The sequence below is a fragment of the Carcharodon carcharias genome, chromosome 6 (genome assembly GCF_017639515.1).
Source record: "Carcharodon carcharias isolate sCarCar2 chromosome 6, sCarCar2.pri, whole genome shotgun sequence".
Taxonomy (NCBI): domain Eukaryota; kingdom Metazoa; phylum Chordata; class Chondrichthyes; order Lamniformes; family Lamnidae; genus Carcharodon; species Carcharodon carcharias.
Window position 1 is genome coordinate 156,187,347 of NC_054472.1, and position 23,980 is coordinate 156,211,326.

General features: G+C 40.9%; 1 long non-coding RNA gene across 1 annotated transcript in view; it reads right to left on the reverse strand.

Annotated features, from left to right (window-relative positions):
- Positions 1-10,307: 10,307 nt before the first annotated feature.
- The window catches only part of LOC121278718, a 57,297-nt gene continuing 43,624 nt past the window's right edge, over positions 10,308-23,980 (reverse strand). The window contains exon 2 of the long non-coding RNA XR_005943266.1: positions 10,308-10,637. This is a non-coding gene — a long non-coding RNA (uncharacterized LOC121278718). The remainder of the gene's footprint in view (positions 10,638-23,980) is intronic.

Consider the following 23,980-nt stretch of genomic DNA (forward strand, 5'->3'; position numbering starts at 1 on the left):
CCATCTTTTCATTCCTTGAATGGCAAACTTCTTACCACCAAATTTCTTCTGGTTTATTGGCCTGCCTTCATCTTTGCAGAAAGGTTTCACATCTGAGTGACATGAATACTGCTCATCAGAACAAGGAGGCATAGGCAGAGAGACATTGTTGGGAGTTTATTTACAATAGTGAACATTATGTACAAGTGATTAACACCTGTGCCCAGGCTGTGCAACTACATCTTTTTAATCTTCCTATCCCTGCTGCTACGTTTTGCTCCCTGGACATCCACTGTGGAGGTGGAGGCAGCCTGATGTCTGTGATGAACTTGGCGGACGTCCTCTGGAGGGCCAGGACCCCTGCTTTCGGAATCTTGCTGTGACTTGCTGTGGCAGTGGCACCCTACTCGGCCTGTGGAGCTGGAACTGCTGGAGTCACAGAAAGAGGGGATTCTGCTGAGTCACCTAGGTGGATGGCCCTGGGGTGTGCATCTGCTGATTTTCCTCCCTATGGGTGCCCAAGAGCCCTTGGCTGACTCCATGTGGAGAAAGGGAAGCTGGAATGAGATCGAGCTGCCCCGCACCCCTCTTGCATACACACTGCTGGAGGCCAACTATGGCACCAGCGATGGAGTTCAACCCACACAACAGTGCAGGAGCGACATCCTGGGCTAAGGTCTCCAAGGCAGCCACCATTCTACCAGTGTTGCGCCAGCATGCCAACACACCGAGGTCTATCACTTCAGCCTGAAGGCAGATGGACTCCTCCATTGTGCCTTGCAATCTGAGGAGTGCAACGGACATCCTTTCTCGACGTTCCTGAGCTTTCCTTTGCAGCTCTAGCAACTGTGACATGACTGAGTCCAAAGGCTCGTCACCTGACTCAGCAAATATGTGACCTACAGCAGTCCTCCAAGTGCTGGGGACTTTGGAAGTCCTTGCCGCTGCCTGCTGTGGATCAGAAAGTGTGATGTGCTCACCAGATTGTGATCCCAAGGCTACTCTAAAGATAGGAGCCACCGAAGTGCATATCTTTGTGCTGGTGGAGGGCGTAAGTGAGTGCTGTAATGGGACTTCAAGGAGGGTGCCTTCAGATTCCTCTTCAGGGGTTTGTTCGGGGCTTGATTGGAAGCCCTGGGTTGTTGACTCCATCAGCTGTTTGGCAGATGTCCCTGCGAAAGCAAATGGAGATAATTAGTGCATTGCAGTGGCCTGTGAAAGAGGACACATCACTTACAGCATAGTAGTCCGATGGATGTTGCACTGCTGGATCCTCACTTGATAGAGCACCGTTGACCTCACCATCAGCACAGGAATGGTCCAGAACCTCACCAGCCAGGTGGATGGCTCTGTTTTCAAAGTCCGTGAGGACCTTGATTTCAGGGATTCCTCTACCAGTCTGCCACTTCTCCCTCTTACTATGTACCAGCTTGTCCTGCATGAATAGAGATGGAAAGTGTAAGCAGGACGCCAGCCGGGCCAGATGATAAGTATGCCTGTAACGTGTGGGCGGTGAGTGGTTCCATGGGTGGGATGAGGACCATGAAGGTGTGAGTGAGAGAGCAAATGGTGATGTTCCTTGAGCTGGCAGTGAGTGAGGGTCCTGTGGATGTGTGATGGGTTTGTGAGTGTGTGAGTTGAGAGTGATGAGAAGATTGACTTACCTTGGCAGAAGGGAGATCATTCATTCTTGTGGCACTGAATGGCTGTCCCCTTTTACATGGCATTACACCTATCACTGCCTTCCAAGCCAGATTGGTGATGTAGCTGTCCATCTTGCAGCCAGAGGGGAGGGGGTGGTACAGGACACCACAGTGGCCTCCACAGTGTTCAAAAGGCGCTCGAGGGATGCATTGTTAAACCTGGAGGCTACAGTCTTGTTGCCTTTCGGGGACGTGACTTCCCTACAGCAGTCCTGGGCTGGAAGAACTGAGAGGTGTACACGTGGCTGCGCTTTAAATATGGCACCCGGCATGATGAAGTGGTGAGGCAAAGGCGAATGACAACCCGCCCACCATCAAAATGGCATATTTCCTTGGAATGCCTAATTAATGTGGCGGGTTTGGGATAATATGTCGTGAGAAGCCACCATTTGGGCTGGTGGGTAATACGTCATTTCCCATCCTGTTACCGCACTTAGTGCAAATCTGAGATGATTCTGCCCAACGTTTCCCAATCCATCACCATTTAAATAATATTCTGCCATCCTGTTTTTCCTACCAATGTGGTAGGAAAGTTATACATCATCTGCCATGTTCACTCACTCAACTTGTCTAAATCACCTTGAAGCCTTTTTACATCCTCCCCACCACTCATTTCCTTTGCATCTTATAATAGTTTCAATAACTTTTTTGTTTCAGGGACTTAGCTGGTCTCAAAGCTTTTTTTTTCAAAGCAGAAAAGTTGATAGCAGTTACATATTCTGACCTTGCACATTTAACAGAAATTCAGTGTCCATCAAGAGTTTTCACTCCCTCTAAGTAGAAACGCACCACCAGTCTTCCTGCGATGAACTGAAAGATTTCTGGTGGGGAGAAGGGGGTGGGGGCAGGAGGCTGTAAATATCAAGAGGGATTCCTCTGCTTGTCCTCAAACTTTTTCAGGGTTTCCACAGCTCTTCTACCAAAGTTATGGCAACGAATGGGAGAGCTCTGGCGGTACCACCAAACCAAAATTTGAGATTAACAGTGCATGTTATATTAATACTGAACAAAACATCTTAAACTGGTTGTCTTTCATCGGGAGAAAATAGTATTTTATTTCAAATGATTTAAACTTAACGACAGTCAATTGGAATTATTTGTTTTCTGCTAATAGGCTACTGCTCATCTCAAATATAGCAAGCTCTCCCTTCATTATAGCTTCAAGTTCAGTTTAAAATGGTCTTTTATGATAGCAAATCAATGATTGAATAAGAAATAAACTTTTAAGGGGCACTACTTGTTTATTAAAATTTATCATATGGTAATTATGTCCGTATGTGTGTCCAAACATATATTATTTTTTAAAGGTAGGGGTGGGGCAATTTGACAGCCCTACAGGAGCTGCAGACAAGTTTGGGGAAGGCTGACAGGCATTAACTCAATGTCAGAGTATAATTACTAGCAACACGTCTGGTACCACATGGATATTATTTATGGGTAAACACAATCACAACTGAGCCTGATTCTGTTTCCATCCCCACCAACTTCAAAGGTTAGCGGAGGTTGCTGGGTAGACTAGGATCAGGAGCCCTGGCCAATTTTCCTTTTCCTAATCATGGGACACTGATGACTATAGCACCCTTACTGATTCTAGCTGAGATCAGCTCAACACAAAAATATGTTAAACCTGGTCTCAGTTGTTCATTGCCTACCAGTTATTTAGCTGAAACACTGGAGGGGCTTAAAATATTATTGTTAAGTTGCTGTTGTGTTGCTGTTTTAATACAGATTTTGGTACCATCGTCTTTAGGAAGTTAGCTCTCAACATTTGTGCTACTGCAAGGTGGGCAGGGATGGGGGCGGGGGGGGGGGGGTGGTGGCGGGGGATGCAAATTTGTACACTTAGGTAAAGTTAACTCTCACGAGGATGCCACTGGGCTACAGAAAACATTGCAAACATCAAACGCTCCCAAAGACTGTATTGAAAAAATATTGGGATAGTAATTTAAGATTAGTACACATATTATTGAAATGGGGCACAGGAAGATGCAAGATCTTAAATTCATTTGAAACATTTCTATGTTACAGGTTTGGCTACTTTAACATATTGGTACAAAAATTTGATTCACATGAGCAAATCTGTTTCTTGTGACATTCATGCTGCTTTTACAGTGCTTTAGTATCAAGTCTTGCACTGTAAAGGCAACTGTAAAGATAGCTTAACAGATTTGTTCAGGCAGTTGCTTGGAAACTAATTTTCTAATAATGGAGTTGGCATTGGTGCCAGCCATTCCAGATTCTGGATGCATAAGACCCATGCAATAAGAGCTGATAGAATTAAATTCAATATAAAGGTAGCATTAATTTATCAGATCAAGTTGTCCCTACACTAAACAGCAGTAACCCACTACATTAATGAGCTCAAAATTCCTCCAAACACAATCCATATTTGAAAGCAAAGGTTTTTTTTTTCCCAAATGGCTATCCAAATGAATTGGACTGCTTTTCTATAGTCCAGGTAGCATGCTTTGCAGAAATCTTGCACATTTTAATAAAATACTAGGCAATAAATGAATCACCAATTCTCATTACTTCTTTCATACAACTGTATTATTGTTTAACCTTTAGTTTTTGTCAAAAAAAGTCAATGATTCTCACTTCAATGCTGCAGTAATTTTTTATTTGTTCATGGGATGTGGGCAAAAATGGCAAGGCTAGCATTTATTGTCAATCACCTAACTGCCCTTGAAATTCTGGTGGTTATCCGTTTTCTTAAACTACTTAAGTCCTTGTAACGCAAGTACACCTACAGTGCTGTGAGGGAAGGAGTTCCAGAACTTTGACCCAGCTACAGTGAGGGAAAGGCGATATATTTGCAAGTCAGGATGGCATGTTGACCTGGAGGGGAACTTGAAGGTTGTGGCATTCCCTTTTACCTGCTGATCATCTTCTAGGTGTAGAAATTGTGGATTTGGAAGGTGCTGTTGAAGGAGCTGTGGCAATTTGCTGCAGTGTATTTTGGCACTACTGTCACTGGGTGAGATTTTCCACACCTGCCCGCCGCCAGGATCTTCTGGTCCCGCCACAAGTCAATGGACCTCTGGCTGGGGCACTGCCTCACCTGCAGCAGGTCCTGCCCGCAACGGGGCCAGAAAATCCTGGTCACTGTGTGCTTCTGGTGGCGGGTGTGAATGTTCAAGATGGAGGATCAGGTGCCAATCAAGCAGGTTTCCAAATTCTGAATGGTATTGAGCTTCTTGATAGTTGCTGGTGCTGCACTCAACTAGGCAAGGAGGGAGCATTCCATCATACTCCTGATTTGAGGCTTGTAGATGGTGGATGGGCTTTAGGGCGTTAAGTTACTCACTGCAGAATTCCAAGCCTCTGACCTGCTCTTGCAGCCTCAGGTGGTTGCTCCAGTTAAGTTCCTGGTTAATGGATGCTGATGATGGGAATGTAGTGATGCTAATGGCATTGAATGTCAAGGAGAGACGGTCATTGTCTGGCACTTGTGTGGCACAAATGTTACTTGCTACTTAGCAGTCCCAGCCTGAATATTGTCCTGGCCTTGTTGTATGCATCATGCCGCAACTGCAATCATCAGTGAACAATTCCACTTCTGATCTTATGCTGGAGGGCAGCTCATTGATGAAGCAGCTAAAGATGGCTGTCAAATGGACAAGTTTTCAAGCACCAAGCCAGCATTTTCTTGAATTCTCTGTACTATCAGGTTTTGATTGGGCAGATAAGAATGGCAGGTGCAGTTCCACCCTCACTTGTGCATTATTGAGGCCTAGGACAGGAATACACACAGTCAAGTTCAGAAAAGGCTGTGCAGTTAGTTACATTTTTGAATAGGAAGTAGTGAGAGCAAGCTTTCTCCAAGCTCAGAGGTTTAGTGAACAGGAGGGCTAGTGGGGTATTTTTTAAAGTCTGATATGAAATCCCATCAGGGCAGCATAGCTGTTTTATTTTAGAACAGAGTTGAGTTAGCAAACTCAATCAATTATTATTCTGTATGTTTAACTATAAAATAAAGTATTTTAAATTATTTGTACCAGGTCTTATCTTATTTGGCATTTTCCAAATCTACTTTTGACAAGATTGGCAAGTCATTTAAGGGTACGTATGAATGACATGGACATGTGGTTCAGGCCACAATGGATTCTAATAGTTATTTGGTAGTATAGAACTTGAGTATTGCTGAAAAAAGAGATGTGCCCAAGTTTTTCGTCTTGCACCCATCAATCACAAGAATACTAACATAAGGGGTAAAACACCAATTTATACTGTATGTGAAGAGAGTGCTAATTGGTTGGCAAGTGGCATTGCCATGGAGAATACACAACTAATGGTGACTGACAGTTAAATGCCAGGCATTGTTTGAAATTTAAACCAGGCAGCTTGACTCCCAACTGGTCAAGGCATTGCCCTGAGGAATAAGTCAACAAGTGGCTCTCACTTATTTTGTTTAGCTGAACAGGCACAATATATGTACATGTTCTTTCTGAAGCAAAAAACAGGGCAATGTGTATTAATATGTAGCTTCAGTACCTGCAAATGCACCACATTGTAAGCCTGACCGACAATCTTAAATTGACCATAAGTCATAGGAGGAAAATTAGGCCATTCGGCCCATCGAGTCTGCTCCACCTTTCAATCATGGCCGATAAGTTTATCAACCCCATTCTCCCGCCTTCTCCCCATAACCTTTGATCTCCTTACCAATCAAGAACCTATTTATCTCGGTCTTAAATACAGTCAATGACTTGGCCTCCACAGCCTTCTGTGGCAATGAATTCCATAGATTCACCACTCTCTGGCTAAAGAAGTTTCTCTTCATCTCTGTTCTAAAAGGTCTTCCCTTTACTCTGAGGCTGTGCCCTCGGGACCTAGTCTCTCCTACTAATGGAAACATCTTCCCACGTCCACTCTATCCAGGCCTTTCAGTATTCTGTAAGTTTCAATCAGATCCCCCCTCATCCTTCTAAACTCCATCGGGTATAGACCCAGAGTTCTCAAACATTCCTCATATGTTAAGCCTTTCATTCCTGGGATCGTTCTCGTGAACCTTCTCTGGACCCTCTCCAGGGCCAGCACATCCTTCCTGAGATACCAGGCCCAAAATTGCTCACAATGTTCTAAATGTGGTCTGACCAGAGCCTTATAAAGCCTCAGCAGCACATCCCTGTTTTTATATTTTAGTCCTCAAGAAAAAAATGCCAACATTGCATTTGCCTTCCTAACTACCGACTCAACCTGCAAGTTAACCTTAAGAGAATCCTGGACTAAGACTCCCAAGTCCCTTTGCACTCTAGACTTCTGAATTCTCTCCCCATTTAGAAAATAGTCTATGCCTCTATTCTTCCTACCAAAATGCATGACCTCACACTTCCCCACATTGTATTCCATCTGCCACTTCTTTGCACATTCTCCTAACCTGTCCAAATCCTTCTGCAGCCTCCCCGCCTCCTCAATACTACCTGTCCCTCCACCTATCTTTGTATCATCTGCAAACTTAGCCAGGATGCCCTCAGTTCCTTCATCTAGATCATTAATGTATAAAGTGAAAAGTTGTGGTCCCGACACTGACCTCTGTGGAACTCCACTAGTCACCGGCTACCATCCTGAGAAGGACCCCCTTATCCCCATTCTCTGCCTCCTGCCAGACAGCCAATCTTCTATCCATGCTAGTACCTTGCCTCTAACACCATGGGCTCTTATCTTACTGAGCAGTCTCCTGTGCGGCACCTTGTCAAAGGCCTACTGGAAGTCCAAGTAGATAACATCCGTTGGCTCTCCTTTGTCTAACCTACTCATTACCTCCTCAAAGAATTCTAACAGATTTGTCAGGTATGACCTCCCCTTGATGAAACCATGCTGACTTTGCCCTATTTTACCATGCACTTCCAAGCATTCTGAAATCCCATCCTTAATAATGGATTCTAAAATCTTACGAACGACGGAGGTCAGGCTAATCACCCTGTAATTTCCCATCTTTTGCCTCACTCCCTTCTTAAACAGGGGGGTTACATTAGCGATTTTCCAATCCTCTGGGACTCTCCCTGACTCGAGTGATTCCTGAAAGATCACCACTAACGCCTCCACTATCTCTTCAGCTATCTCCTTCAGAACTCTGGGGTGTAATCCATCTGGTCCAGGTGATTTATCCACCTTCAGACCTTTTAGTTTTCCTAGCATCTTCTCCTTGGTAATGGCCACCATACTCACCTCTGCCCCCCAACTCTCTGGAACTTTGGGGATGTTACTCGTGCCTTCCACCGTGAGGACTGACGCAAAGTACCTATTCAGTTCCTCCACCATTTCTTTGTTCCCCATTACTACTTCTCCAGCATAATTTTCCAGCGGTCCAATGTTCACTTTTGCCTCTCTCTTACCCTTTATATATCTAAAAAAAAACTCTTGCAATCTTCTTTTATATTACTGGCTAGTTTACCCTCATATTTAATCTTCTCCCTCCTTATTTCTTTTTTAGTTGTCCTCTGTAGGCTTCCCAATCCCCTCATTTCCCATTGCTCTTTGCTGCATTGTATGCTTTCTCTTTAGCTTTTATGCTGTCCCTGACTTCCCTTGTCAGCCATTGTTGCCTCGTCCTCCGTTTAATATGCTTATTCCTAGGGATGAATTTTTGCTGTGTCTCCCAAATTACTCTCAGAAACTCCTGCCATTGCTGTTCCACTGTCTTTCCTGCTAGGCTCATCTCCCAGTCAATTCTGGCTAGCTCCTCCCTCATGCCTCTGTAGTTGCCTTTTTGAACTGTAATACCATTACATCTGATTCCAGCTTTTTCCTCTCAAATTGCAGGGTGAATTCTATCATATTATGGTCACTTCCTCCTAAGGGTTCCTTCAACTTAAGCTCCCTTATCAAATCTGCTTCATTACACGTCACTAAATCTAGAATTGCTTGTTCCCTAGTGGGCTCCAACACAAGCTGCTCCAAAAAGCCATCTCGGAGACTTTCTACAAATTCCTTTTCTTAGGATCCACTACCTACCTGATTTGCCCAGTCTACCTGCATATTGAAATCCTCCATGATCACTGTAACCTTGCCTTTCTTACATGCCTTTTCCATCTCCTGGTGTATCTTGTGCCCCACATCCTGACTACTGTTTGGAGGCCTGTACATAACTCCCGTTATGTTTTTTTTACCTTTGCAGTTCCTCAACTCTACCCACACAGATTCTACATCATCTGACCCTATGTCATTCCTTGCTATCAATTTCATTTCATTTCTTACTAACAAAGCAACCCCTCCCCCTATGCCAACCTGCCTATCTTTTCGATAGGTTGCATATCCTTGGATATTTAGCTCCCAGTCCTGATCCCCTTGCAGCCATGTCTCTGTGATGCCCACATCATACTTGCCAATTTCAACCCGCGCCACAAGCTCATTTACTTTATTTCGTATACTGCATGCATTCAGATACAACACCTTCAGTCCTGTATTCCCGTCCCCTTTCTCGTTGTTGTCCCTTTGTCTGATGTGATCTGATTCCTAGCCCTTTCCAAACACCTGCCCTATTTTGTGTTCTGGGGACTTTAATAGCCTCTCCTGGGATCTCCTTTCTTCTCAGTTTTTTCATAATTTTCAATGAAGTTGAATCCACCCCCCAACATGCTAACCTGCTGCTTTGTTTCCCATTTCTCATACTTCTTAGAGTTTTATCTTTCCCTGCCTCCCCACCCCCGCCGCCCGCCCATTTTCTAGTTTAAAGTCCTATTGACCACCCTATTTACTCTTTTTGCTAGAATATTGTCCCAGATCAGTTCAGGTGGAGACCGTCCCAACGGTACAAATCCCTTCCGTTCCAATACTGATGCCAGTGCCCCATGAAATGGAACCCCTCTTTCCTGCACCAACCAAATTGGTTGTCAGCGTACTTCTTAACATAGAGGATTATTTAGCAAATGTTGTCTAATCGCGGAATCACATCTAATGTTGGACACTGGGTTTCGAGTTTTGCAAGCACGGGCTAGTAAGGTACGGTTTGTACTCTGCCGTTGCAAACAGGAGCTGGGACATGCTTTTTGATATGATCTGTCAGTCTTTGGGATGTATGGCCTATATACCTAGCAACACACTGCCACTGAAATTCATATGCCACATTATTAGTGTGTGATTTGTGTGTGGTATTCTTGCGAGTGTCCTGAGTGCAAGATGAAAAGCTTGAACACGTCTCTTTTTTCAGCAATACAATGGATTCTGTTGTTATAGGTTATGCTACTCTATTCTAGATATCATGTATTTTAAGCACACCACAGCACCAAGTGTGTGGGACCCATCACTTGTGAAAATTTGTAAAATGAACAGTGATACTAATCTACATATTTCTTGATATATCCAGGAATGAAATTTAGAAATTTGTTGTGTTTTCTAACAGTTTAAATAAAAGTTCCTGTCCCCTACGGTTTCCACACATTCAACACTGGCATGATGTATTAACTTACAAGTATTTTTCTTCGTATGGAAGAATAAAGAGTGTTCATTAGTGTAACAGCTGGGCAGTGACCACTAGATCAATATTTGCAGCTTTGTAGCATTTACATCAGTTTTGAAATTGTGCTATTTTGGGGCCCTTCTGCATAAACTGAGATTCTCCAAGAAAGTTCTCCCTCTAACTTCTGAAAGGCAATGTCAACAACTGAATGAAAAACAGTGTAATCATTTCAGAAAATGTTTATTAGTGTATGACAACACAGGGTACAGATAAACATTCAAGATGCTGCTTGCAGTACATGGCAAGTCCAGCTCCAAAAAGACAAATTTATGGACTCTCCACTTTGAAAATTTATGGCAAATTAAATGGGCATGTGTAAAATACTCAAATCACACAATTGTCAGACATTTGTAAGTGGACAAATATTAGTCCAATGAACATTTTGACAGCCCAAGCCAGTCAGTAATCTCATTCAAAAATTTTTACAGTGAATTGCTAAATTATCGAAAGTAAAATCTGAAAATGGTAGAAACACTCCAGTGATCAGTCAGCATCTGTAGATAGAACAGAAAAGTTAATATTTCAGGCATGGACCAAGACCAGATTAATTACCTAGGCAGTTAAGAAAGCATTTCCTGAGTTTGTCACCTCAAAGTGTAGATCAGGTTAAGCTCACAATGATTGATAATTAACATTTGAGAGAGTAGAACAAATTGGTGTACTAAAAACTGAAAATTTGTTCGGTTGCATATATATTTTTATAACCTGACAAAATAATCTTAATCTGATCACATTTTTGTAACATGCAAGATAGCTGCAAGTGCGCAGGCATCAATTATGACTGCTTAGCAGATGCTTCTGTAAGTTTGATTTAAAAAAAGCCTGTTGACTCAAAAGTAAATTATCACTGCAATCCTTTTGGGAAGCATAATTATTGCTGTAACAGTGTGAAATCTTCTATGAGCTGATAAACACGTCAAGGGTGCATCTTAAGTGCTTAGTGTGCTTTTTAGAAATGTATTTTGTGCTAATTTGCTGAACAGCATCATGGTAACTTCATCTGGGTAAACAGTCAGTAGTCTTTGATGTGACTGTTGTGCTGTTTGTGAACAACTGTACTAAACGGTGTTTGGGATCCTATGTCAAAAGAAGTGTGGGAAGTATCCTTTCCATTTACTCAAAGGTAAGATCTCTTCACTGGAAGCACTGTATAACTGCTTTTAAGCACCATTGATTGGTGGCGTTTAAGAAGGGGTGTTTAAGAAGATCGCCTGCTGTTTGTCATTTGTTTGTTTAGGATTTAAACGCATTAGTGTTTAAATTCTTTTAAGAACCCAACTGTTGGCATATGTACTAAAATTCAACTTTACCAATTTCCTGACTCTTAGTGCTGCATTTACCAAACAACCAACTTGTTCCATTACAGGAAAATATGACATCAATAAAGAGTACTATTATCAGGACATTTAAGCACAAAATTTACATTTAAAATATCATATTGCTGTTCACTACAGTTTGATTTAACTGGAAATGGTGGTTGTCCATCTAGTTTATTTCTTGTTTTGGAGAATTGGAAACTTGAGTCCAAACCTTTTGTGCTCAGAAAAGCGCAGATCGTTTCAAATATAAGTAGTGAAAGTTGAACTCTAGTTGTTGCAAGTTGGTCTTTTGCTTTTCCTTCTCCTTGCTTCCACTTCCTCTGCTCTCACAAAAATGGCAATAATTGCTGGAATATAGGAGCCAGAAACTCCTCAGTAGCTAATGCTAGGTGATCTTTACATGTTAGAACCCTGTCTGAGAAGGATGTTGACTGTGAAGGGCTTCCAAGTTGAAATTCTCACCATCAAGCAGGAGTCATTACAACACAGAAAGCCATTCAACTCACTGAGTGCAAGCTTGTTCTCTATAGAGCAACCGGATCAGTCCCATTCTCCCATTTTATTCCCATAGCCAGGGAGTTTATTTCCCTCAGTTAGTCGATAATCAGGATTTGGAATCCAACCAATTTCTTCTTTCTCCCCAACGCCACCAATCACTCAACCCAAAGGCACCAAGGCCAATTCTATCACTCTTACTTCTGCAGAGATCAGCTAAATCAGCAAAAATCATTGTTAAACCTGTGAGCCCTTCTGGTCTGTATACTCAGTAACAAATTAGATACCACATAAACCTACTAAGCCATCAAATGGAATTTTTACAGGAACATAAAAGGTTCAATTTTCTTAGAAATTATATAACTGATATATTAAAGATAAACCTCAGCATTCAGGAAATGCATTTTTTTGAAGTCAGTAAAGTATATGACTCGCTCTGGTATGCAAATTATTTTAGCTTGTTTTTACTTTCAGGTCCCACATAGGTTCCAAGTTCATGTCAGTTCAGCATAAAAGGAGGCCATACTGGATACCTCAGGAGCAATTGAGCTACTGCATCTCACTATACGATTCAACTGTATTATTATATTTGCTACTGAGAGATTATGAGCACTGGGGCCAAGTTAAAAAAGCAAATAATTTTTACTTAAGTTCTGTTGAAGAGTCATATGGACTCGAAACATTAACTGTGTTCCTCTCCGCAGATGCTGCCAGACCTGCAGAGTTTTTCCAGGTATTTTTATTTTTGTTTTGGATTTCCAGCATCCGCAGTTTTTTTGCTTTTATCAAGTAAGTTAATATTTGCCTCACACAGGATTGGTATAACAGCATTTTAATATGGCAAATCAAATCATCTTTTGAAGCATGATACAAGAAATTGAATCCTGCTATTTTCCAGGAATTTCCTGTTCAGGTAACAAAGCACCTTAGTTAAAAACAGAAAACGCTAGAAGAACTCAGCATCTTAGTCTCCTGTTAATTCATTACAGCTGAGCTGGTTTTGAAATTGTGATTAAAATCTAGCAGATTTTACATAGCGTAGCACTCTTCATATACAGAATAATGATAAAACAAATTTTGATTCCAAAACAATACCCCTCAGCTGAAATGAATTATATTTTAAATGATGGGAAGGAAAGAGTGAGAGCAAGAAAGGACTTCTTCAAGTAAAATATTTTCTCAGCCCACCACCATCTCAACGGTAATGTACTTTTCTGATCCCAAATTATTGCCATCAACTCACATATAAAAAATAGAATTAGATTTTTCTTTTGGAGTTCAATATTTTCCAAATTCTTCCCTTAACGTATCCAGGTCTGTATGAATTGAAAAGCATGCCAACTATTACAAACCTGCTCCAAAAGGCATTCTTCATTTTAAAAAGCTGCTGTTCCAAGCCAGTTAGAGTAAACAACCTTCTCTCAGCCTCTTACGTATTACAGCTGAGTGTAGGATGTTTACAGTGCCTGGAGCTCAGTTGCACACGGTCAAGCTCTAGTTGGCACTGAAATGTACAGGAACCCGAACATTATCATTCAAATATCTTCTGTGACTAGAAGCGATTAGTTTTCTTAATAAACTAACATGAACTCTCAGGATTTTAAAGCTAAGCTGATCTACATGTGCCAATGATACAGTCTAAAGCAAAAGCTAATTGTCATTATCCTGGAAATCTGAAATAAAAACAGAAAATGCTGGAAATACTCAGTAGATCTGACCACATCTGTGGAGAGAAGAACAGAGTTAACATTTCAGGTCGATGACCATAACTTTTGACAAGAAGTTCAGAAACCTGAGAACGTTAGGTGGAATTTAATGTTTGTGGCAGTGGGGCCATCCACCATATGGAAAACCAGTGACAACCCTGCTGTAGCCCAGTCAGGTGCCTATATGTCTGCGGTTGGGCATTCCAGCCCCCAAGCGGGGAATTACCCTCTGGAAACCATGAATCGGGTTGAATGTCTTGCCTCTTGAGAGCTGCTGGCCAATCAAAGCCCGGCAGCCCTCCAGTGCCAGCCGTGCAACAGGGATTGTTGATGGAACCCCAGGAAACAAGTGAGTGGGACAGGTTTCCAGGGCCAGACAGGGAGGCTCAGGGAAGGGGCAAGAGAGAGGGGTAATTTAAAGGGGAGAGAGGGACCTTACTTTGGGTCTCTCTGTTCCTACCATTGGATGTCTCTGTTGGGCAGTGTGTCCAACAAAGAAGGATCCCAGCCTCCTACCAGGCCTCAGGCCTACCTGCCAGGATTTTCCTGGTGGTGGGCCTGCATGCCCATCCCCTGCCCGCTCTAGCCTCCAAGCAGAAAGGCCGGCCTTGAGCCTTCCTGCCCTGGACTAAATTGGAGGAAGCAGAAAGGCAAGGGCTTCTCCACCCCACACCTTTCTGCCCGATCACAGAGCCCTCCACACTGCCCCCAGGAGTGGGTATAAATTCCGCTCCTTAATTCTGTTCCCCTCTCCACAGATACTGCCAGACTGGCTGAGATTTGATTTTGGTACAGTCTAAAGGTTCCCTTCGGGGCAATGTGTACATTTTATGTATTATTAGTCCAGGCCTTTGAATTACTAGTCCTGTGATGTTATCATGCTACAGTACCCATCAATGACATCACAAATAATTAGAGTAAGAGACTGCAACACTATTTGGGAAAAGAAATATGTAACTTGAAAAGAATATAGGATATAGAGAAAAGGCAAAAAGAATGGGATTAAGGAGATAATTACATATGAAGATGTAGCGCGGGCAAACTCAATGTGCAGAATGACTTCGTGTTTATCTTCAGATAGCACCAGCTTCTCCATCAGCTACCAATCCCCACAACCAAGCTGATATTTAAAAAAAAAAACCACCAATCACAGAATGATATAGCACAGGAGGCTATTTCACCCATCATGTTTTCATGACTCTTTGTTAGAGCTATCCAATTAATTCCAAATCACTCTCCTCTTTCCCCACAGCACTGTATTTTTCCTCCAAGTATTAATGCAATTCTGTTTTGAAAATTACTCTTAAATCTGCTTCTACCACCCTTTCAGACAGTGCCTGCAGTCTAGATCATGTTGTTATTTAAAAAGTTCCCTTGTGTTGCCTTTTTTTTGCCAATCGCTTTCAATTTGAGTCCTTTGGTTACCAACCCTCTGTCCCTGGAAACAGTTTCTCCTCATTTACTCCATCAAAATTATTTGAACACCTCTATCAAATCTCCCCTTCACTTTTCCTGGTCTAAGAGAGAGCAACCCAAGCTTCTCTAGTCTCTCTACATAACTGACATCCCTGAGAGCTGGCACAATTCTAGTAAATTTTTTCTGCATTCTCTAAGGTCTTGCTATCATTCCTGAAGTGTGATGCCCAGAATTAAATGCGATACCTTATTTGAGGCCTAACCAGTGTTTCATAAAGGTTCAGCATAACCTTTGTTTTTGGGCTCTATTATTAAAGTCCATGGTCCATATACTTTTTTCAAGCAGTTTACCAATTTGACCTGTCACCTTTGAGGGTTTGTGTGCATACACCCACCCTGGTAACCCTGTTCCTGTACCTCCTTTAAAACTGTACCATTTAGTTCATATTGTGTCTCATTCTTCCTACCAAAGCGCCTCACTTCACACTTCCCTGATAAATTTAATTTCGAAAAACTTCCCATTTCATTAGTCTAGTTTTCCTGAAGCCTGCTACTACCCTCAAGGTTTACCAACTTACCAATTTTATATTTTCTGCAAACTTTGAATTTATGCTCTGTGTACACAAGTCCCAAGCAATGGTCCTGATACCAAACCCTGGGGAACACCACTGTACATTTCTCTGGACTGGACAACCATGGTTCACCAATATTCCCTGCTTTCTGTCCCTTGGCTCACTTTGTATCTAAATTTGTCTCTTTAATCCCATGGCTTCAATTTTGCTAACGAGGTGATCCATCAAATGCCTTGTGAAGGTCCATATACACAACATCAGCTGCATTCCTCTCATCATTCTCCTCAGATACTTCAAAGAACTCAAGTCAGTCAAATATGATTTACCTTTAACAACCCTGGCTGGCTTTCATCTGTTAGCCCATACTTTTCTAAATGCCAATTAATTTTTCTGAATTATTGTCAAGTTTCTCCATTACTAACAGCTGTTTGGCCAGTAGTTGCTAGGTTTATCCCCCTCCCCCTTTTTAAAAAAAAAACAGGGGTATAACATTTACAGGGGCTGCAGTGGTTTAATGCAGCAGCTCACCACCGCCTTCTCAAGGGCAATTAGGGATGGGCAATAAATGCTGGCCTAGCCACATCCCGTAAATGAGTATTAAAAAATTCTTCCAGTCCTCTGGAATCGTTCCCATATCTAAAGGAGGATTGTAAGATTGTAGCTAGAACCTTCACAATTTCCACCTTTACTTCCCTCAGTAACCAAAGATGATCCCATTAGGACCAGATGGCTCTTCTACTTTGAAGAGTGTTAATCTTTTAAGTAATCACCTCTTTATTCTCATCATTACCAATTTCACCCCTCCTTTCACACTGCATTGGCAGCATCCTTTCTCTATTGAAGACAGATGCAAAGGGCTCATTTTAAAGTTATCCTCTGCCTATATATGAACATCTCTTTTTTTGAGTTCTAATCTCTTCCTTTGACTACTTGTGTTTAGAAAAGGGACTGCATTCCATTATAGGTTATCCATTAATCTATTGTCATAATTGCTCTCATTTTTTATTCTCCTCTGTACTTTCTATATTCAGCTTGGTTCTTGCTGTATTATGAACTTTAAAATTGTCATAAATTCCCTTTTCTGTCTCATTTTGCATTCTATATTGTTAGTCTTCCAGAAAGCTTTGGGCTTGGATACACTTTCATCTGCTTATGTGGGAATGCATCTACTTTGTACTCAAATCATCTACACTTAAAAACCCTCTTACTGTTCAATTACTGTTTTGTCTATCAATTTTTGATTCCCTTACGCCTGAGCCAGATCCCTTTTCAATTCACTGAAGTTAGCCCTCCTCAAGTTAAATATTTTTAAGCTCGATTGTACTTTGTCCTTTTCAATAACTATTCTAAACCTGATACGATCACTGTTCTTCAAATGCTCTTCCATTGAAACATGTTCTATATACTCCATTTCACTCCTTGAACTATATACAGCACTGCTTCCATCTTCACTGAACTGGGAACACAATGATTAAGGAAGTTCTCTGTTAAATATCTCAGGAATTCCTCCTTTTTTGTCTTTTACTTTGTTGCTATTGAAGGCTATATATCAGGATAATCGAGATTTCCCATTATCACTACTTAATTCTTGTAACATTCTGTAATTTGTTCCTCTATCTTCTTCCACTATTTAGTTGCTTCTGTTTTTCTAACCAAATTGACTCAATTATATTTTCCCTTTCCAATTCTGATAATAGGTGGCATTATTGATCAAAGAAACTGGTTTTTTCCTTCTCTCCCCTCTCCCTTAAGTTCCCCATCCTCACCTTCTTTGAATAAGCCATTACATACAAGTCATCTACCTATCAAAGTCTTGCACCATAATCAGCATTATGAGCTGAAAACTAATACCAAATCAGAGACGTTGGAAGAAGTTGTATCTACATATTAGAGTCAGAAGGATTGTTTCAGAAACTGCAATGTAGTTCTGTTTCTCAGGCACTCCTCCATTAAAACAGGCTTTAAAAAATACTCATGTTAAACAAATCATACACAACACATGGAAAGGCCAAATTTAAGGGATGCGCCATTCAGCTGAGAGCTGAGTTTAAATTTAAAACTGTTGGAGCTTGGCCCAGAACCGAACACCTTGTCTGACATGATGCAATGGAACAACAAACAACTGAATGCAAAATCTAGAGAGACACAGTGCTATCTTACTCAACAGTAACGAAAATTGTAACCAGTCTTCATCAAAAACTCGCATCAAATGAGCCACCATTGAAAACTGCACAGGAGGGGAGTAACAAACGTGATCAATCGCTGAAATCCATCTGACTGAAGTAGAAGAAAAGTGCACCAAAGGCTAGATAACACTTGGATTCTTGGGACTCATTGCCCATACTTGCAACATTAGCAAGATCTGAATGGCAGTAAGTTACTTGACCACAAGGGCCATCATAGTTGATCACTCAGCAGATGGTCACCAGAATCTGTTGAAGGGTCATGAGGATTCGAAACGTCAACTGTGCTCTTCTCTACCGATGCTACCAGACCTGCTGAGTTTTTCCAGGTATTTGTGTTTCTGTTTTTGTTTTGGATTTCCAGCATCCGCAGTCCTTTGCTTTTACCAGAATCAGGGACCCAGGCTGATTTTGCCCCTCCCCCATTTTAGGGGTGACAAATTACAACATCCCAAATAATTAACTCTCATTTATTGGGCCACAAAGCTTCCAGGTGTCAGTCAAAAATTTAAAACTTTTAAAAAATTCTAGGCAGAGAAATGTGGATACAACTTGAAGTACTTTTAAGGCAGTTATCCTGGAGGCGTCAATTAAGTCAAGCTGAGTTATACATTAAAGAAGAATATCGAGCAACTCTCACCACTTTGAAGAATCTGTTTGGATGTAGCCGGTGGTCGCAAACATCTGACTGAAAGCTGGAGAAACTATTTTACAGCTTCCAGTCGGGGATGTTTACAGCAACAGACCACAATTGTATTTTCACAGGAGATCCAACATCAAAAGATAATGTCACACGTATTTCAGTAAAGCTGAACAATTTATGCAACCTTCATGCTGTTATCTGTTTGAATTGTGGAAAATATTCAGCTGTACAATTACTAATTTTGCCTCCTCAGTGCCACATTTGGTCAAATACTGCCTTGATGTTGAGCAGCACTCTCACCTCTCCTTTAGCATTTAACTTGCATTCATTTCTGTCTCAAGGCTGATCGGGACTGGAAGCAAGTGGTTCTGGCAGAGTCAGTGTACAATGGTGAGTAAATGTAGCTTGATGACACAATTGATGACTCCTTGTTAAGTAGTAATTGGCTAAGTTAGATGTATCCTGTTTTCTATCTTTCCTCAGTCCTGATAAAGGGTCATCATCGATCCGAAATGTTAACTCTACCTCTCCACAGATACTGCCTGACCTGCTTTTTCCAGCATTTATGGTTTTGTTTTAATATTTTCATATTGTTGAGTAGATACCAGCAGCAGGCGGCATTGTTACCATTTCAGAGAAAAAAAATAAAGCACAATAGATTGTCAAAATCAAAAGTACTGGAATGTGTAATATGCAATAAAAATGTATTTGCAACCAAATCTTAAGTGAACATTTCTTTTGCAATATCTAATTTTAAAAATTCCTCTGACTCTATTGTGCACTTGTGGTGCCATGGCATACAAGGCCTAGTGCTGGAAAATGGGATTAGAATAGTTAGGTACTTGTTTGACCGGCGCAGACTCGATGGGCCAAAGGGCCTTTTTCTGTGCTGTAGACCTCTGACTCTTAAAAAAAAATCTTAAATGACTTCACTTACCACCCACATATTTATAAAAATTTAACAATGGCCAGTGACTCCTAGTTTGTAAACATCAAAGAGCAACATCTCTTAATGATGTAGCATATAATAAGAGAATGCACAAGGGTCCTGACAATTCATGCCAATAATTAAGTCTAAACCTTTTCTTCTGTAGCACAATATTCTGGATAGGAATTGAACTCAATATAAAATTGTTTGGTCTTTATTTGTTTAAGTACATCAAAGGACTATAATTCTAACTACAAATTCAAATATCTAATGAGGTTAAAGAAGGAGGAAAAGGAAACAAGTAAAATTATGAATTTAAAATTGAATTTTCTTCTCTTGTACAGGAAGTCATAATTAGCAAGGAAACTACATGGAATTGATTTCAATGTAAACAGACAAAGCATTCTCGCCACTCCTGCAGCGCACATTTCTCAGGTCTTAACAGGTCAGGCCAGAAAATCCTAATTACATTCTTAGATAACTATTCTTGGGTAGTTCAGCAATCTGACCTGCAAGTATGAAATATTTAAAAAACATCCGGCTTGTATCAAATTTAAGGTCTTAAATACAGACTTCTCTTTTCTCACTGGTTTATCTACTCAGAGCCAATTAACATTTTTAGTACTATGGCTGAGTATTCCCCTTTGATAGCTGCAACCTGGTTTCAGAGGCCACATCAATTTTCAAGTCTAGTCTTCCAGTTGGCAAAAAAACGAAGCCCTTAAATCCAATGAAAAAAGAAATCAGTTGCTAGAAATATTCGCCCTCTCATACACCATGATCCCCATCTGTCACCGTTCCTGTTCCATCCCTGACTAGCTATATAAATGCCTGGGATTGGAAAAATTGTGGGGTGAGGGTAAGCCTCTGGCAAATTCCTCTCAGATCCCCTAAGGCAATTAAACAAGGGCATCAGTAACTGGGGATACACATCCTCCAATATCTCACCTCCTTTCTATACTTAGTGATGGCAATCACAACTAAAAACTCATCCCGCTCCCTCTTGAATGCCTACAGTGAAACCATACTCATTGCAGCAACTGACTTGTTGCACTGGTCAACTCCTCAGTGAGAAGTATCTCTAACCTAGATGTATCTTTATATAACTTAAAAACTTAACCATGTTTCCATGACCTCCTCAACATATCTAACTCAAATTGCCTATCTCCATGGGGCAAACATAATCCTTTCATCATTCTAAAGCCCTCAATTACATCAATTCTGCACTCTTCTAGAGGCAAAGGCCCAGCTGTCTAAGTTCATTGTGGTAACAAAGGACCTTTATATAGAGGAATAGAGAAGCTGATTATTTACATGGAGAAAGACAGCAGAAAGCTACAGCAAAGGGATTTGGGATCTTCGTGCATGAATCCCAAAAAGCTAACATACAAGTTCAGCAGGCAATAGGGAAGGCAAATGGAATGCTGGCCTTTATTTCAAAGGAATGGAGTATAAAAATAGGGAAGTCTTGCTATAACTATACAAGACACTAGTTAGACCACACCTAGAATACTGTGAAGTATTGGTTCCCTTATCTGAGGAAAGATATGCTGGCATTGGAGGCAGTCCCGAGAAGGTTCACTAGGTTGATCCCTGGTGGAGCAGTTGACTAGGTTGGGCCTGTACTCATTGGAGTTTAGAAGAATGAGAGATGACCTTATTGAAACATATAAGATTCCCAGGGGGCTTGACAGGGTAGATGCTATGGGGTTGTTTTGCCTTGTGAGAGAATCTAGGCCCAGAGGGCATAAACCTCAGAGTGAGGAGTCACCCATTTAAGACAGAGATGAGGAAGAATTTCTTATCTCAGAGGATATTGAATCTGTGGAATTCTTTCCCGCAGATGGCTGTCGGAGGCTGGGTCGTTAAGTATATTCCAGGCAGAGAGACATATATTTTTAATTAGTAAGGGAATCAAGAGTTATGCAGAAAAGTAGAGTTGAAGATCATCAGGTCAGCCATGCTCTCACTAAATGGAACAGACTGGATGGGCCGAATGGCCTACTTCTGTTCCTACGTCTTATATCAATCTACTCGCCCAATCTTAATACTCTAATACTACTACTACTTAATTCAGCATCATCTCAGATTCAAAAATAAAACCAGTTAGCCAGACAAATTTACCTGGATATGCAATCAGTTAAAACTTTTCATGTTAACTACCACTCACACATGGCAGAATGCTATGCTCATTACTTAGCATTTATTCAAAGTTCTCTGGAAAGGTCAACATTTTTCAGAGGATGGTTGTGATGGGTCAATTTTGTTATACACACAACAGTAGCAATTGTAAGAGTTTTGATTCTGCTGTATTGTGCTGAGATGATAAGAAAAGGCAAAAACTGAATCCAGGTCAACTGAAGAACAAAACCAAAACTTTTAGCCGTTAGGATAACATGGCTTAACCAAAGACTTTCTTGAATTTCAGTAAAAAATATTCACCCAGTGTGCTGACCCCAATTTAAAATAACTTATGCCTTTTTAAAAATTTCTCTACCCCAATCTTCCCACTCAAAAGTGTCATTCATTCTGTATCCCTCTCCAGGTTTTAATTTTCTCTTTGACAATCTGTACATTTTAATTCTGCTCTAAATCACACCCACAGCCTCCATTATTGCTATGTTTTTCTCTCCTTCTTCCCACCACTTCTGCTGGTTGAATGTTTCATGCTAATGAAGGTGGAATGTGCCCATGTCCTTTAGCAATAGCAAAATCACTCTTTAATCATTGGTTATCAACATAGTTACAATTTTGCCGAGCATATTGATAACTAACTGTTTCTCTGTCCACAGATGCTGACAGGATTGCTGAGTATTTCCAGCATTGTCTATTTTTGTTATATAGATAAGCACTGTCCTTTGAAATGCAGTCATCCTAAAATCTACGAAAGATTTTACTCAATCATATATCAACCAATCCTATAGGGTAGTAGTCATCAGTCATACAAGACTACCATCCAAACACCAGTTCCAAAATGAGAAAAGGTGATTCATGTCCGCAGCTCCAAAAGACCACTTGCAACCTATGTATTTAATTTTATCAGAAAACTAAAAAATCGAGTTGAGTGTAAGAAATTAGACAATTTATAGGAGAAACTCAACTGTGCAGCTCCTTACTTTCTGACCATCCTTGCGTCATATTACTTTCCAGTTTTAAAAATAGCTTGGCATCGCCAAACACCACTACTTAACATATCACAAACATCCGTCCTCCAATTTTCAATCTTTACATAGCATTAAAAAAAAAATAAGCTCCCCTTTAAAACAGAATTAAGATATTTTGATTGGCTTTTCCACATACTTTCTTCAGAGGAAAAATAAATATATTTTCACTCTGCAGCCATGCTTCAGACTTACAAACTTAGATATGATCACGGAAATATAAAAAATGAAGTCATCTTCCCTCTTTCCCGAAACTGAATAATTGGATTAGTTTTGTGCTACGAGGAAGTCACTTGACTATATTTTTATATTTGAAAAAAAAACCCTCTCTGCTCTCTACAGAGTGTCTAGAAATTATAGGACACTGCAAATCATTTATTTTCCAGATCTTTTGAACAATCAAGACATCTTGAGGGCATACAATAAACCAGCAGGGAAAAAAACACCAGTCACCAACTCAATAAAACAGACAGCAGTTTGGGAGGGGAAAGAAATCAGCTTACAACAATTAAATGAATCAGGAAGTGAAATATTTTCCTGCAGTTATTTGTGATTATCTAGTTCCCTGGCCTTTAATCACTATCTCAATTCATCACTACAAATTGCTCATGCCAGTATACTATAAGATCTGGAAGCATCAGCACTATAAATCTCAAAATTTCTTTTAGAAAAAGTGTCCAATTTCGGACACATTTTAGGAAGGATCGGAGAGTTCTGTAGAAGGTACAGAAGGAATTTAGCCAAATGTTTCCAGGTGCGAGGGATCACAGTTAAAGTGGACAGACTAGTGAAGCTGGGGTTCTTTTCCTTAGAGCAGAGGAGGCTAAGGGGAGATTTGACAAAGGTGTTTAAAACCATGAAGAGTTTGGGGTGGAAATAAAAAGAAACCGTTTCCAATGGCTGAAGAATCCATGATCAGAGGACATAGATTTAAATAACTGACAAAAATCCAGAGATGACATGAGGAAAAAAAAAACGTTTTTTTCTGAAATACAACATGTGGTCAGGATTTAGAATGAACTGTCTGATAGGGTGGGAGAAACAGATTCAATAGTACTGTAGCTTGAATGAAATTGAATAAACACTTCAAAAAGAAAAATACAGGCTTCTGGGGAAAGCGCAGAGTAGCAAGATTAATTGACTAGCTTGCCAAAGAGCCAGCAAGGCATGGTGGTCCGAATGGCCTCCTGTGCTGTATCATATGTGTGTATGAGAGCAATGACTAGGTAAGGACAGGATTGGGCCTGGCTCTGATGCCTTCCACCTGAGAATTGTCCAAGCATAAGCATAAGAATTAATTATTTATTGATGGAAGAGCCAGAGTATTTTTGCACATTCCAGAATTGAATCTTAGCTGGAGTCAGAGCCTTTAGGAGTTGAGGGAAAAAAGGGAAAGAAAATGTTTTATAATCTT